Genomic DNA, 15,107 nt, shown 5'->3' with positions numbered 1-15,107 from the left:
CCCTAAGTTTAGGCCTCAAGATCCATCTCTCTGTCTCTCACACACACACTAGTTCTAAGGCAAGTTAGGAAGCTTGGTAAAGGATCTGGGTCGGATGCATATCGTTCGGCAGCTTTGACTCAGCAATTCCACCTGCACACATTTCTGCTCAGGAAATAAACACGGGTGTCTTTACAAATAGCCAAAAATGTTCATCAATAAGGAGAGAGATGGCACTGGCAGCTCACCTGTAATCCTAGCTACTCAGGAAGCTGAGATGTGAGGATCCGATATGGAAGTCAGCCCGGCAGGAAAGGCCCGAGGCTTATCTGCAATCAAACACCAGAAGAAAACTGAGATATCACTGTGGCCCCAAGTGGTAGAGTGCTAACCTTGAGCGGAAGACCTCAGAGACAGTGGCCAGTCCTTACATTCAAGTCCACAATCAACAACAACAACAAAAAGAGTTACTAGAAGATAAAACACAATACATGAGTTCTAGAGCAGCTTCCAGGCTGAGTGATGGTAGCACATGTCTGTAATTATAGCTACTTTTCCAGCTGGGGCAGGAAAGTCTGTGAGACATTTATCACCAATTAACCACGGAAAAAAGCCAGAAGTGGAGCTGTGGTTCAAGTGGTAGAGCACTAGCCTTGAGTGAGCAAGATAAGTCACAGCACCCAGGACCTGAGTTCAAACCCCAATACTGGCACACAAACAAGAGCAGCTTCCAGAATCTCTCATGCAATAGAAGCAAGTACACGGTGTAACATACATGGGAGTGGATGAAATATATATATATATACATATCTGTATCCAATAATTCAATGCATGCCTACAAATAATGCAGAAATGTAACAGAGATACAAATGTGTACATGTGTATTCACCTCTGTATGTGTATCCAATCCCTACAATGCTCTTGAAATCTAAAAATTCCTTGTTAGCAGTTTAATCTATTGTCTTATACCTGCTCATAAATCTCACTCTAGAGATCCCTCATACCTCCAGTAGAATGTGCTTGAACTCAGGGCCCAGTACTCTTGTTCTACTTGCACATGCCTGGTGATCTACCACCTGACCCACACCTCTAATCTAGTTTTTAGCTGGTTAACTGAGATAGAATCAGCATAATTGTTTTACCCAGGCTGGAGGCTGGCTTAGCATTTGAGGATTCAGCCTCCTGAATAGCTAAGATTATAGGTATGATGCTGGACTCTGAGCTGAAGAGATCAGAGACAATGCCCATGCCCGAAGTTCAAGTCCTATGACTGACTAAAAAAAAAAAAAAAAAAAGTTACAGCATTGTATATGTGGGTGTGGGTGTATGAGAGAGAGAGAGAGAGATGCCAGTAATAGGGCTTGAACTCAAGATCTTTGAACTATCCTTTAGCTTTTCAACTCAAAGCTAGTGCTCTACCACTTGAGGCAAAGCTCCACTTTGAACTTTTTGCTAGTTAATGTGAGATAAGACTCTTACTGGACTTTCCTACCCAGACTGGCTTTGAACTTTGATCCTCAGATGTCAGTTTCCAGAGCAGCAAGCACAGCATTTCTTAAAAAACATTTTTGTTGTTGTTGTTATTAAAGAGCCTATATGTGTGACACAATATGTTTTCATGCCAGGTTTCTGAATAATTTCCCACAATAGTGTAAGGCAATGAAAATAGCAATATTTATCAACATTTGCACAGCTGTTAAAATCAGCTGAATTTTTCTTCATTCTTAGGCCTGAGTAACTCAATGGGGGTGATTTTGCAATGGGGATGGGGATATTTAGCAATATCTGCTTTTTAGTTGGCACACTGGGTGCTACTGGTATCTAATGTGTAGAGTTTAGGGATCCTGAGAAATCCTCAAAGGTGTAGGATAATGAGTGTTTCACAATACAACTGTATTACCAAAATGCCAATACTACCAGGGCTGAGCCCTGATAGTAATTCCCAGCCAGCCCCAGAAAAAAACATGGTGTGATTTCCTGAAGTTATGTCCACAGTAACTGGCTTACCCCCTACCCCCCCCACACACACACATTGACTGCTTCCTGGCTGAAATTCAGGGTAGGGTTTATCATATGAGATTGAGATAGGTCTTTTTTTTTTTTTAAATAATGTGGCACCTAAACTTGGTACAAAGGAGTAGGTCAAAGAAGAAAGATGGAAGCCAGACACCAGTGGCTGAAACCTGTAAGTATGTATTCACAAAGCTGGGATCTGAGGATGAAGGTTCAAAGCCAGTATGGAATCTCCATTTAACCCTCCAAAAAGCTGGAAGTGCTGTGGCTCAAGTGGTAGAGCACAAGCTATGAGAGGGCAAAGCTTAAGGATAATGCTATGCCCAGGCCCTGAGTTCAAGAACCAGTGAAGACAGAGGAGGAGGAAAGAAGAAAGAAGCAGCTCACTGCCAACTCCTTATTAGGAACCCATTATGTCATGATCTGAACCTTTTTCCTCCTGCCATAGAGATAATTGGGTTTTAAACTCAGAGTTTGAACTTGCTAGGCAGGTACTCTGTCAGCTGAGCCACACCAACCATTTTAGCTCTGGTTATTTTTAAGATCTCAATTTTTGCCCAAGCCAGCTACTACTACTGTGTCCAGGTTTTTCTCTTGAGGATCTCAGTTCAAAGCAATCCGTGGCGTGAACAATCATGAGACTCTGATCTCCAATGAACCACCAGAAACCCGGAAAAGTGATGCTGTGGCTCAAAATGGTAGAGCCCTAGCCTTCAGCTGAAAATCTCAGGAACAGTGTCCAGACCCAGAGTTCAAATCCCACAGCCAAAAACAAAAAACATTTCTGCCCAGGTTAACCTGGAACTGCAGTCATTCTGATCTCATCTCCCAAGTAGCCAGGATTACTGGCAGGAGCCAGAGGCTCATAGTATTCTTTCTATTTCCCTTCATCACACAAACCCTAGCAACTTCTACTGAAAACAAACTCACCACCAAAGTTCCCAAATCCTCACTACTACCCACTTTTCTTGATTTGCTCTCTTTCTAGCAAAGCCTCTCAGAAAAGAAGTGTGCCTAGTGGCGTCTAGTTGCTCATGTCTTTTCTGAGATCACTCTCATCTGACATCCACATTGCTCTTTTCAAGGTCACCAAGACCTTGAAACGATCCAACTGAGCAGAAACATTTCTGTCCCTATCTGGACTTCTTAGCAACATTTGCACAGATAGCCACACCCTCTTAAGAGGCATCTAGACTCCACTTTGAAATTCCTTCTTACACTTAACCATTTTAATTTTTGTACCTTTTGTCATCATCTCCTTTATACCAAATTCACGATGTGCCTATCCCAAGAGCTCTGGTATAGTGAGTTTCACCCATAGCCTTTGCCTTAAGTCTTGTAGAAGAACAGAAAAGAATAACTTGCACCTATCACTCCTATGTCCCCCTCACTAACCGAAATGACTTTCTACCACCATTTCAAACAGTATTCATTGAGTAGTTTGCCAAGAACTGTAATCGGGACCTGGTTATCATTTATGAGGAACTTGCCTAGTAGATTAAGTCTAGCTGAGAAGACAGATTTGTTTCAAACCAACCATCAGGTGTATAATTAACAAACGACGTCAAGAGCACACAGAGGAAAAGAGATGTTGTTCTAAGAAATGAGAAGAGAAAGGAATACAACATAGATTGTTAAGATCAAGGTTTCTTAAACAATAGTAAGGTTCACCTGAGGAGTGAGGACATAAGCAAAGATGTCAGACTGGAGGTTTACATTTCTGGGTCATGATACTGTGGAAAAACAGATTTTACACTGCATCTTGTTTCAAATCCATTGGCAACCTTACTTTCTGCTTTCATGATCCATTAGAAAAATCAGAAAGTACTTTATAGAAAAACAAAGGGTACACAACTGTAGATTTAAGTAAAACTTTTCCTCTTTCTTTCCTAAGTTCTCTTCTGTTTTCAGTTCCTGAGGTTGCCAGAATATAAATCTCCAACCTGTCTTCCTTCTCTTATTGAGCTTATTGAGAAGAGTAAATAACTAGCATACCATGTACTTGGAAGAAATATGTAATTGGAAGAAAATAAAAATTTTTATCTTCCAAGGCTTTTTATTGTGTGTGAGAGAGTGACAGAAACAGAGAATGCTTTAGAAGCAAAAGATCATTCTATTTTATTATTATTATTATTATTATTATTATTATTATTATTGTATCCCTATTGGGCCTTCCCCCCCCCCCTCAAAGCTGGTACTTAACACTTGAGCCACATCTCCACTTCTGGCTTTGTGCTAGTTAATTGGAGATCAGAGCCTCATGGACCATTCTGCAAAGGTTAACATTAAACCCCCATTTCTAAGATCTCAGATTCCAAGTCTAGTACATTTAACGTGGTCTCTCACATTTCCCTAACATGCTCTCTGGTCATTCGTCCTTGTTCACTATACTCCAGACAATCAAAGCACCCCTCTTTCATTTTCTGAGAGGTCCCCCCTTCTCAGAAGCAGCCTCCAGCTCTCAGCCCACACATGTCTCCCCTGGGAAAAGCCTTTGCTCACCACCACCTGCCTCCGTCCTTTGCAGTCACATGCTGCAGAGACAGTCTGCTGTTCTTCACAGCATCAGTCACAAGGGGGATGAGGTATTTCCGCTATGTGTTTCATCTTTGACTCTCTTGATTTTGCTCCAGGACAATGCAGACCCATTCTGTCCTGTTCACTGTGTCTCTACACCTAACACACCACCTTGGGAGATACAAGGTCAGCGGCTGGGAATGTGGATGAGTGGTAGAGTGTTTGCCAAGTATACAGGTAAGCCCTGGGTTCGATTCTTCAGTATCACATATACAGAAAAAGCCGGAAGTGTGCCGGAAGTGGCTCAAGTGGTAGAGGGCTAGCCTTGAGCAAAAGGAGCTCAATGATAATGCCCAGGCTGGCCCTGAGTTCAAGCTCCAGGACTGGAAGGGAAAAAAGAAATGTCTCACAGACTTTCTTGCCTGGGCTGGCTTCAGACCTCAGTCCTCAATCTCAGCGGTTTGCTCTCCTACTTGAGCCACACTTCCATTTCAACGTTTTGCTGTTAATTGGAGATAGAATTTCTCAGGCTTTTCTGTCCCACTCCTTCAAATCATGATTTTCAAATCTCAGCGTAGGATTCTATGCATGAGCCATCAGCACCCAGCATTGAAAATTTTTGAATGCCCATATTCCATAAACTATTATCAGAAAAATTCCTCTCATGACACAAAAAAAGAGACTTGTCAATAACTCTTACTATCTAACCTACCCAGTTTCTTAGAATCCAATTTTATGTTTTAGCACAAGGCAATTTATCATGTTTTTAAATGCTCCAATGACTTAAATGTGTTATTTCCTCTAAAGAGAAGATCTGAAGATCGAGTTTGAAACCAGCCCAAGTAGGAAATTCCATGAGCCTCTCATTTACAATTAACCACCAGAAAACTGGAAGTGGCACTATGGTTCAAAGTAGTAGAGTGCTAGCCTTGAGTAAAAGAGCTCAAGGGCAGGGCCTCGGCCCTGGGTTCAAGAATCTCACAGACTTTAGTGCCTGGGCTAGCTTTCAACTTCAAACCTCAGATCTCAGCCTCCTGAGTAGTTAGGATTACAGGCATGAGCCAATGTGCCCGGTCTTTTATTTTTATTTTATTTTATTTATTTTTATTTTTTTGCAAGTCATGGGGCTTGAACTCTGGGCCTGAGCACTGTCCTTGGACACTTTTTGCTCAAGGCTAGCACTCTGCCACTTGAGCCACAACACCATTTCCAGTTTTTTCTATGTATATGGTACGGAGAACTTGAACCCAGGGCTTTGTGCATGTGAGGAGAACACTCTTCCACTAGGCTACCTCCCGGCTCATGTCAGTTACTTTTTCAAGGTAAAGTTTCAAGGACTTTTCTGCCAAGGCTGGATTGCAAGGTCAGGCCTCAATTTCCTGAATAGCTTGAAAGACTTTATTACTGAAATGTCATTAGATGATCAATTGACTTTAAATGAAAATGGGAGTCAAAGACATGGCTCAAGTGGTAAATCACCAGCAAAACAAGGCAGCAGAGCAAGAGTGAAGCCCTAAATTCAAGGCACCCCCCCAAAAAAAAAGTACTGAGGGACTTGTAATATATATGGAAAAAATAAACTGGAAAAGGAGACACAGAAAAACAAGTATTATTGTGATACGGTCTATTTAAGAAGTATGATATTAAGATTGAACATGGTAGAGGATTTGCCTAGCAAGCATCAAACTCCAAGTCTAATCCCCAGTACTGCAAAAATAAGGATGTCATTGCTTTAAGGTAGACAACATTGTACAAGCACACCAATCAGCACAATAACATTTTTGTGACTAATAAACCAATAAAAAATATTTATGTTATGGGCCAAACTTCATTCTTTCATATGTGAATAACTAGTTTTCCACTGTCCTTTCCTGTTGAATGGTCTGGGAACTCTTCAAAGGAATAAAATTGAATAGAAAAGTTGTTTTTTTAAAGTATGCAGAAACAAAAAGGAAAGAAGAAAGAGAAAACAAAAGAATAAAGGACAAGGGTGGGGGGTGTTGGGGGGGAGGGAAATGGGTACCAAGACATGTGAAAGGGTATCAATGTATGTGAATTAACGCACCTTCTATCTGGCAAATATCATGTAACCCTTTTACTAATTATAATAAAAATTAATAATAAAAAAAGAATAAAGGACAAATGACAGGAAGGAAAATAAGAATAAATGGAACACATAGAAAACAAATACTCAAGATATAAATTTACAATCAAATCACATCAAGTGTGAATCCTATGTAAAGGAATCCCATCATTAGTAGAGGAATGAACTATTGACATACACAACCTGGATGATGAATTTCAAAATAATTATTCTGATAGCAAGAATCCAGACCCAAATAAGTAGAGGAGGGGCACAAATGGTCTATTTCAATTTACATTAAATGTATGCAAATTATATGTGCATAAATATGTGATTATGCATATTGTGTTATCATTATCAGAAGCAGGTCCTTGAATGTTGGGAGTAGGAAAAGGGCAAGAGAAGATGATGAAGATGATTTTAAAAAGAGAAGAAGAAAACTTCAGAGATGACATATGTTTGTTTTCTAGAGGGGAGGGATGGTTTCACAGCTGTATACATATGTCAAAACGTATCAACTTATGCAGTTAGAATATGTGAGTCAATAAAGCTGTTTCAGAGTCTGATGCGAAACACCTCCCACAAAAATGCTTGTGAATGAAAAAGGGGAGGGGTGGGGGAGAAACAGCTTGGTAATGGAATTTGAAATATGCAACATGGTTCCTGTGCCGTTCCTCTTAAAAGACTTGGGATATCTTTTAGATTCACACAAACTCAACTGTAGGACATTCTTCAAAGTAGCAGGGGTGCAAATTATTTAAGGGTCAAAATAATACATGCCAGATAGGAACTGTTCTTGGTTGAAAGAGTCCAAAGAGATAGGGCAATGAAAGCCGAGGTCCATTCCTTTACTAAAAACAAAACAAAAACAAAGCAAAACATTACCAGCTAGGGATATGGCTCCAATCTTAGCTAGCCTGCCTAGCAGGCTAAAAGCCCCCAGTTCTAATCCTAGAATTACCCACCTTCAAAAGATATTATTGGTCTAATTATGGGGCTAAATGAGGTATGAGGATTCAAATGGTGTCTTTCCTCCCTTTTTGGGGGGGGGGCGGGTGGGGAGGAGTCCTGGGGACTAAACTCTGGGCCTAGGCACTGTGCTTGAGCTTTCTCAAGGCTAGTACTCTACCCTTGAGACACAGCCCAACCTCTGGCTTTTTCTGTGCGTGTGGTACCAAGGAATCGAACCCTGGTCTTTGTGCTTGCTAGGCAAGCACTCTACTGCTAGGCCAAACTCCCAATGCCCACCACTACTCTTTTTTGTGTGTGTGATGTTTTTCAAGTTTGAACTCAGGGTCTCACAATTTCTGAGTTGATTTTCTCCCACTTGAGCCACTTGCCCAGCCCTTTTTGCTTACATTATTCTTTTGGATAGAATCTCATGTTTTCTGCCTGAGGACATCCTTAGGCTACAAGCCTCCTGCCTTTGCCTCCTGCCTAGCTGAGATTGCAGCTGTGAGCCACTGTACCCCAGAAATTAATTAATGTAATTTAGCATACATCAATCATATGGAGTGGGATTTCACTGTGACAATTCCACTTAGGTATAATGTATTCCAATCAATCTCTCTCCCTTCCTTAACACAATTTCACAGGTTTCATATTTGTATTTTACACATGCAAACTCTACTTGGACTATATTCAAACTCTCTCACTCTCACTGTTAGCCCAATCCCTTCCCACTGATGTTCAATCCCCTGTAATGGAGCCTGTTAAGTTCAGCTAATTTCTTTTTTTATTTTTGTGGGTCATGTGCTTAAACTCTGGGCCTGGGCGCTGTCCCTGAGCTCTTCAGCTCAAGGCTACCACCCTATCCCTGGAGCCACAGCCTCACTTCCGTTTTCTAGAGGTTAACTGGAAGTAAGAGTCTCAGGTCCTTTTATGCCCAGGCTGGCTTTGAACCTTGATCCTCAGATCTCAGCCTCCTGAGTAGCTAGGGTTACAAGTATGAACCACTGGCACCTGGCCCAATTTCTTTTATTTTTTTCAGTCATGGGGCTTGAACTTAGGACCTGGGTGCTGCCCCTAACTTTTTCACTCAAAGCTAGTGCTCTACCACTTGAGCCACAGTGCTGCTTCCAGTTTTCTGGTGGTAAATTGGAGATAAAAGTCTCATAGACTTTCCTGCCTAGGCTAGCTTTGAACCATGATCCTCAGATCTCAGCCTCCTGTGTAGCTAGGATTACAGGAGTGAGCTAGCAGTGCCCAGCTTGAAGTTCTTTTCGTTTTTTAAATTAATTCATATTAATTATGCAAAGTAGGGGCTTTCATTATGATATCTACATCGGTTTCTTGATTCCAGTGGTTGACTAGGGCTTAGCAGACAAATTCCTTAGCTGGGAAGAAATAGATACTACTGTACTTTTTGGCAATGTGACATGCATTTCACAAAATTTCTAGAGGATGTCGGCAATTTACTTTCAATTGGTTCAAAGAGGGAAGAAGTACTTTTCTGTCAAATTTGTAATTATTCTGAAAACTTCTATTTATACCTCCAATCATGAACTTGAAATAACTGTGAAATGGGATATTGAGGTCAAAGGATGTAATGATTATTAAATATAAATGGGACTGAAGAATGTAAATGCTATTAAGTGCGATGGATATTATTTATCTGTCTTTTGAGGAGCCAATCTTAGCCAGCTACATAGGAAATCACCTGTGTCCTTTCTCTTATGAACATATATTCAACATTTGTGTCATTGCCAATACATTAGCTCAGTTGATTGTTTTTATTCTGTGTCACTACTGAGGCTTGAACTAAGGGCCTGGGCATTGTCCCTGAGCTTTCTTACTCAGTGTTAGCACTCTAAAACTTGAGCCACAGCTCCATTCACTCCTGGTTTTTTGCCTGTTAATCGGACATAAGAGTTTCATGAATGTTCCTGCCCAAGCTAACTTTGAATCTTGCTCCCCAGATCTCAGCCTCCTGAATAATGAAGATTATAAGCATGAACGTCTGTGCCAGGCAGTCATCTATCTTTAAGCTTTTCCAAATGGCTAGCCAACATCTACACCAATTAGCACACCATATAATTTTAACTTTTCCTGTCTAGTTTGCTATATGATTTCATTCTAAATTAGTTTCTCCAATGCATTTGAGCTACTTCTGGTTGTGAATCTAATACTATATCCATTAATCTGCCTTTCTGTTCAGGTGCCAATACCAACCTTTTTTTGATAAATGTAGCTTTGCCCTATGTATTAACACTTCCTGTGGCTAATCCTTCTTCTTTTTTTTTGCAAGTCCTGGGCTTGAGCTCAGGGCCTGAGCACTGTCTTTGGACTTTCTCAAGGCCAGAGCTCTACCACTTGAGCTTCAGCACCACTTCTGGCTTTTTTTTTTCTATGTATGTGGTACCGAGGAATCGAACCAGGGTCTTCGTGCATGCTAGGCAAGCACTCTACCACTAGGCCAAACTCCCGGCCTCCTCCTCTTCTTCTCCTCCTCCTCCTCCTCCTCCTCCTCCTCCTCCTCCTCCTCCTCCTCCTCCTTCTCCTCCTCCTCCTCCTCCTCCTCCTCCTCCTCCTCCTCCTCCTCCTCCTCCTTCTTCTTCTTCTTCTTCTTCTTCTTTTTCTTCTTCTTCTTCTTCCTCTTCTTTAATTTATTTAGAATTTCCCAGACTAACTTCATCTGCTTATCTTTCCACCTGAACTTAAGTCTCAGTAAATCTACTTTCAAAAATAATATATTTTTAACTGATGAAACTAAAGCTAAGTGTAAATTTAGAGAAAATATGTAACTTGTTACCCTTAATTCTTGCAATCAATGAACAATAGATGATAGATTTTTCATTTATTTCTTCTTTCATTTACTTTCATGAGTGTTGATGCTGATATTGAAATAGTGGATTTTGGTGCTATTTTCAGTATAGCCTTCCTTCCTTCTGTCCTTCATTCCTTTCTTCTTTCTTCCTTGCACCTGGCTTTTTTGTTTTGATTTGTTTTGTTTCTGAAACATTGAAACATTAGTTTTATACCAATTACTTTACTGGCTTAAGCCAATTGGTTTTTTGTTTTGTTTTTCTTGTGTGCAGCCAGGCTAGGCACTATCCTGAGCTTTTTGCTTAAGCCACACCTCTACTTCTGCTGGTTAATCGGAGATAAAAATTCTCTTAGTCTTTCCTGCTTGGTCTAGCTTCAAACCTCAATCCTTAGATCTCTGCCTCCTTAGCACCTAGGATTAGACATCTTTTTTTTTTTTTTTTTTTTTTTGCCAGTCCTGGGCTTGAGCTCAGGGCCTGAGCACTGTCCTTGGACTTTCTCAAGGCTAGAGCTCTACCACTTGAGCCTCAGCACCACTTCCGGTTTTTTTTCTATGTATGTGGTACTGAGGAATTGAACCCGGGTCTTCGTGCATGCTAGGCAAGCACTTTAACCACTAGGCCAAACTCCCGGCCCCCAGGATTAGACATCTTTTATGAAATATTTTCCCCCAATAGTTCTGGCTGATTTGTCTAGCTATGCCAAAAGTTATTACTTGCAAATATATTATCTTCATTTTGCAATTCCTATATTTATCGTGATAGACATAAAATCATGCACCCAGGACCTGAGTTCAAGCCCCTAGACTGGCACCTCCCCCCTCCCCAAACTCCCTAAATTTCAAAGCCAGCCTGGGAAGAAAAGTTCAATTAACCAACCAAAAAACTGAAAGTAGAGTTAAGGGTAGAATGATAGAGCCCTGGCTTTGTGTGAAAAAAACTAAGGGATACTGACCCAGTGACCTGGACCCTGAATTTGAGCCCCATTATCTGTACAAACAAATAAAACATAGGTGCTCTACAACTTGAGCCATACCCCCAGCTCTCCATTTATGTTTGTTTGTTTTTTGGCAGTTGTGGGAATTGAACTCAGGAATGGGCACTGGTCTTGAGTGCTTTAGCTCAAGGCTAGTGCTCTATCATTTTGAATAAGAGCTCCACTTCCTGTTTTCTGGTGCTTCATTGGACAGGAGAGTCTCATAGACTTTCTTGCCTGAGTTGGCTTTGGACTGTAATCCTCAGATCTCAGCTTCCTGAATAGCTAGGCTTACAGGCATGAACTACCAGTACCCAGCCTTTACATATGTTTTATTTTTGTTTTTAGACATAGATGGTTGCACTCTGAGCTGTATCTCTAGCCCTTGATGCTAGATTTAGAACTAAATGTGTTTTTTAAAAATCAATCCATGAAAGATATTGTATTTTATTTAAAAAAAAAAACAACCCTTTGGGAGCCAGATATGGTAGCCAACGCTTATAATCCCAGCATTTGGAAGCCTGAGCGAGTCAGGAAGATCAGGGTGTGAAAGCGAGCCTGGGTTATAGAGAGAGACTTTGTCTCAAAATACAGAAAAAAAACAAAACAAAACATCCTTTGAGTCTCTAGGGAAGGTCTTGTAACAACACCCTTTTAACTAATAAAGTTTCTCTACTATCAACTAAGAGGTCCTTATCACAGAGTTGGAAGATTCACATGGGCCTTTTCCGGTTCTAGATGTATCTTTTGTACTGCTAGAGATCTTGGCAAGCGTCTTGGCTCCCCTGGTCCTTCAGCCATTTCTTCTTTGATAAAGCAGTCAATGCTAGCTCCTAACTCAACCTCTGCCAGATTTGAGTGACCAAGCAAATGGAAGGCCCTTTGAACCATGCCTGGTTCCTAGGAAACTCCAGGTTAAATATTGGTTAAATAAAACACTGGTGTTGCTTTTCTGGACTGATGCCTGTGGGTTAAGCTTATTTTGCTGTTACTGTGTTTTTTTCCTTTTTTTTTTGCCAGTCCTGGGCTTTGAACTCAGGGCCTGAGCACTGTCCTTGGGATTTCTCAAGGCTAGAGCTCTACCATCTGAGTCACAGCACTACGTCTGGCTTTTTTCTATGTATGTGATACTGAGAAATCGAACCTGGGTTTTTGTGTATGCTGGGCAAGCACTCTACCACTGGGCCAAACTCCCAGCACCCCCTCTTTTTTTTTTTTTTGCCAATCTTTCGTTTTGAACTAAGGGCCTAGGCACTGTCCTTCAGCTTTCTCAAGGCTAACACTCTATTACTTGAGCCACAGCACCATTTCCAGCTTTTTTTTTTTTTGTGGATGTACCAAAGAATCAAAGAAGGCTGAGATTTGATGACTGCAGTTTGAAGCCAGCCTGCACAGAGAAGTCTGAGACCCTTATCTTTGATTGATTACCCACAAAAAAAGCCCGAAGTACACGTAGATTGAGTATCAGCCTTGGACACAAGAGCGAAGCAAGAACCTGAGGCCCTGAGTTCAAGTCTCAGTACTGGCACATACACACACACACACACACACACACACACACACACAGAGTACTGAGTCATATTTTAACTGAACAACTTGAAAACATGCTAAGTAGAAAGGTTCAAAAGACTGCATATCATTGCTGGATTTAATTTGCATGCCATGTCCCAACTATGCAGATACATAGGAAGTAAATTAGTGATTTCCTATGTCTGGAATAAGAAGGAGATTGGAAGATTGGGGCAGTGGTAAAGGTAGTAAGGTTGTGTGAAGGATGTGAGGCTTCTTTTTAGGGTGATTAATACGTTCTGAAATTGTGGGGACAGGCCCAACTCTGTGAACACACAGAAAGATGACTTCGCAATGGAAATGGGCAAATTGTACAGTGTGCCAACTCCATATCGGTAAAGTTATTGCCAAAAATGACAGTTTCATATTTGTTCAATGTATTACCTTGCTATAGCTTGAACAGCATCACCATAGCATAGCTTGAAAGACTTTGACAGAGTTTCTCCAGAAAACTGAAAAAGAAAAGGATGCTTAAAGATTTACTTGTATGGGCTGGGAAGGTGACTAAGTGGCAGAATGCTTTGCCTAGCATGCATAAAGCCCTGGGTGCAATTCCTCAGTCCCACCTAAACAGAAAAAGCTACAAGTGACACTGTAGCTTAAGTGGTAGAGTGCTAGCCTTGAACAAAAGAAGCTTGGGGACTGTGCCTAGGCCCTGAGTTTAGGCCCCAGGACTGACAGGGAAAAAAATATTATTTGTATAGAACCAGATGTGGTAGTATAAACTTGCAAGCCCAACACTTGGGAAGCTGTCGGGAAGATCGTGAGTTTGAGGCCAACCTGGATTACCTCATAAGACCCTATCTCAAAAAAACAAAAACCAGTCAGTTCCTGCTATCTCATTCCTATAATCCTAGCTACTCCTGTGGCTGGGCCCTAAGGATCGCAGCTGGAAGCTACCAAGGCAGGGAAGTCCATGAGAATCTCATCCTCGAGTAACCAGCAGAAAGCCAGAAGTGGAGCTTTTGAATAAAAACTCAGAGTCAGCACCCAGGTCCTAAATTCAAGCCCTGGGACAGAAACAAAACTAGACAGAGGGAGGGGGTGGGGAGAGGGAAATGGAACAAAAGCATGAGAATGGGTATCAATGGGTATGAACTGATGCATCTTCTATCTGGCAAATATAACTGTAACCCTTCTATTAATTACAATAGAAATGGAGAGAGAGAGAAAGAGAGAGAGAGAGAGAGAGAGAGAGAGAGAGAGAGAGAGAGAGAGAGAGAGAGAGAGAGAGAGAGAGAGAAAGAAATGTACTTACATGGGAATATAGGACAGTAGTTATATCAAAGACAGTAAACATTGGAGCTAGCCAAGTGCCAGTGGTTCACGCCTGTAAATCCTAGCTACTCTGGAGGCTGAGATCCGAGGATCTCAGTTCAAAGCCAGCCTGGGCATGAGACTCCTATCTCCAAATAACCAGCAGAAAACCAGAAGTGGCACTGTGGCTCAAAGGGCTAGAGCATTAGCCTTGAGCTGAAGAGCTCAGGGACAGTGCCCAGGCCCACAGTTCAAGCCCCATGACCACCATCAACAACAACAGCAAAAAATATTGGAGCTTCGTTTTTTAGGAGGAGAAAAAAGTAGAAGAATAGATGCTTTTGAAAAGGTGAGAGCCATCTGGATGGGCATATTGGCAGGAGCGAGTCTCTTCCCCAAGACCGCAGGAAAAGAGAAGAGAGATAATTCTAATTATCCAATGGTGCATTAGTGGGTTTTTGGCTTTTTATTGTTGGTTTTGTTGTTTGTGGGGCTTGAACTCAGGGCCTGGGTACTGTCCCTGAGCTCTTTTGTTCAAGGCTACCTCTTTCAGCCAGTTTTCTGATGATTCATTGGAGATGAGAGTTTCATGGACTTTCTTTCCCTGGACTGGCTTTGAACCAGGATCCACAGATCTCAGCCTTCCTGAGTAACTACGGTTACAGACTCACCAGTGCTCAGCTGGGTTTTGCTTTGTTTTCTTTTTCTTACTGGATCAGTTTCCTCAGGAAAGAGAGCAAAATAATCTGTGCAAAGGAAGGAAGAGATACTAGGGCTTGGTTTGAGAAGAGACTTGGTTGAGAAGAGTGGCTGGAAGGAGGTGACGGGGGGGGGGGGATGGGGGGTATTTTAAGGGGGTCTCATGAGTACCAACAGCCCAGCTTCCAGTGTTGGAATGAATTCTGGATTGCAAGGAACAAGAGTTTCCCAAGTGCCCCCCACCACCCTC

Source organism: Megascapheus bottae, chromosome 25 (assembly GCF_031878675.1).
Source record: "Megascapheus bottae isolate mThoBot1 chromosome 25, mThoBot2.hap1, whole genome shotgun sequence".
Lineage (NCBI taxonomy): Eukaryota > Metazoa > Chordata > Mammalia > Rodentia > Geomyidae > Megascapheus > Megascapheus bottae.
The sequence above is the reverse complement of the archived record's forward strand: the minus strand, read 5'-3'. Positions refer to the sequence as shown.